General features: G+C 37.4%; 1 protein-coding gene across 2 annotated transcripts in view; it reads right to left on the bottom strand.

Moving 5' to 3' along the window:
* Positions 1 to 2,269: 2,269 nt before the first annotated feature.
* LOC138000577 (endothelin-converting enzyme homolog) overlaps positions 2,270 to 2,500 on the bottom strand; it is a 27,068-nt gene continuing 26,837 nt past the window's right edge. For both annotated transcript variants that reach the window (XM_068847086.1, XM_068847087.1), the window contains one exon: positions 2,270 to 2,500. This exon is cut by the window's right edge and continues 232 nt beyond it. The gene's annotated coding sequence lies outside the window, so the exon portion shown is untranslated.

Raw genomic sequence — 2,500 nt, 5'->3', positions numbered from 1 at the left:
AGCAAGAATTAGCTGCGTGCTCATAGCCAATCAAAATCGAGCTTGTGACACCAATGTATAATAATGAAATTTCACTGACAGCGAAATATCTTCGCTAATCTATTATTGTGATTGGCTACTTCGACGTTAATGAAATTGAAACAAATGCAAAATATTCTCTCTATTCTATTATTACGATTGTGCTATTGTCTGTAGGTATGACGTAAGAGAAACAGAGCAAGCAAGAATTAGCTGCGTGCTTATAGCCAATCAAAATCGAGCTTGTGACACCAATGTATAATAATGAAATTTCACTGACAGCGAAATATCTTCGCTAATCTATTATTGTGATTGGCTACTTCGCCGTTAATGAAATTGAAATAAATGCAAAATATTCTCTCTATTCTATTATTACGATTGTCTACTTCGCCGTTAATGAAATTTCATTAACTGCGAAATATCTTCGCTAATCTATTATTGTGATTGACTACTTCGGCGTTAATGACATTTGAATAACTGCGAATTGTTCTCTCTATTCTATTATGTTGATTGTCTTCTTCGGCATAAATAAAATTGCAATAACTGCGAAGTATTTCCTTCATTCTATTATGTTTATTGGCTACTTCCTGGTTAAGGAAATTTAAATAATTGCGAAACATTCTCTCTATTCTATTATTGTGATTGGCTACTTCGCCGTTAACGAAATTTCGATAACTGCGAAATATTCCCTCTGTTCTATTATTACGATTGTCTACTTCGCCGCGAATGAAATTTCATTAACGGCAAAATATCTTCGCTAATCTATTATTGTGATTGGCTACTTCACCGTTAATGACATTTGAATAACTGCGAATTGTTCTCTCTATTCTATTATGTTGATTGTCTTCTTCGCCGTTAGAAAAATTGCAATAACAGCGAAATATTTCCTTCATTCTATGATTGTTATTGGCTACTTCACCGTTAATGAAATTTTAATAACTGCGAAGCCGTTTCTTTCGTTCTATTATGTTTATTGGCTACTTCCCGGTTAATGAAATTTCAATAACTGCGACACATTTTCCCTCTGTATGTTGTTATTGAGTAACTACTTCGCCGGTAATGACATTTGAATAACTGCGAAAAATTCTTTCTGTATTATATATTGTGAGCCTTTGCTGCGAAATTTTATTGTCATCTATAGAGTAGAATAACTGCAAATTTTTCATTTGTCAAAGTACCGGAGAAGTTCCTGTTGTCCACCACGAGTAACAAGGAGGTTAATAAAAGGGAAAGCAGTACCGCTTCGAATAACAAATTGTTCACAGTTCTAGTTTTGAAAAACGCACGAGACTTTGAAATACGCCATAAAAATAGAGGATACTCAGAGAGAAGTATTAAAAGGCATCTCTCTGAACTGAAATTCTCCGACGAAAAGAGGTCATGCACTCATGCACTTGGAGATGAAAACGCACAGGTGACACAATTCCGACTTTTGTCACAAAATACCACTCCGCTCACGAGGAAATGGCAACTGATCGAAAATTACCCACATCTAAGAGAAATATTAAACACACCCCTCATACTACGTAATATATCGCAAAGAAAAATCCATGAAATATATCTTAGTCCGAGCAAAGCAGACAATCATTTGCGAACAGCAGGAATAGCGTAGGCCCATCAACACTTTTCCAACATGCCAGCCTGTCTACGGAGTAGAATAGAGAACAGAACTTGCACTATGGTACCATTTCCTTCCAACATCGAACCCTTTTTGTATTTTTGCCGCAGACCAAGGGCCATTGTCGATGCTAGAATCAAGCGCGTGGTCACTTCCACTGTTTACACGACCTTATACAGCCCCTCACTCGTTTAAAAAGGTCGTCACGTTTGCCCATCAATTTCAACCCCCTACACTTCAAACACCGTTCTGGCTGCTCAATTGTATATTGTTCTGGTTCTCTCTCGAGAATAGAGCCAAGAACACGGTCGACGTCGCTTAAAACCGAAGAGAGTGAAGCGAATATTGTGCCTTATTTCCCGTGTGACTCTTACAGACTCAACTTTGTTTGTCTGAGTCACATGGGGACCTATAATCAGTTCATGACGTCATTAGTGCAAAGCGCTATTAGGCCTAATGTTAGGATTTGTAAACAGTTAGGGCTGTCTCTGTATTGCTAAAACAATGACCTGTGACTTGGGACCTGTGACCTGTGACCTATGTTTTGTACCTGTCCTTTCCTTCAGTGCGCGCACATACGTTTGATGTTTTAATTTGCAGCAACATTCTTTTAATTTTTAGCAACTATTTTAAATTTGCAGCAACTTTATTCAATTTGCAGCAACTCTTTAATTTGCATCATGTCCCTTGTTTGCCACCGTATATATGAAACGATCGAAAGGTTGATTCCACTGAAAAACGTAAACAAATCGCTGACTTCTTTTGCCTGATTTTTTCTTAACAAAGAAACGTGGTATGATCGTTTAATAAATACAATAAGATGCTGCCGTGACGACGATGGGCTTAATTTATCGCCACAAACAA

This window comes from Montipora foliosa, chromosome 4 (genome assembly GCF_036669935.1).
Source record: "Montipora foliosa isolate CH-2021 chromosome 4, ASM3666993v2, whole genome shotgun sequence".
In the NCBI taxonomy this organism is placed as follows: domain Eukaryota; kingdom Metazoa; phylum Cnidaria; class Anthozoa; order Scleractinia; family Acroporidae; genus Montipora; species Montipora foliosa.
This window is presented reverse-complemented; position numbering and strand designations above follow the sequence as displayed.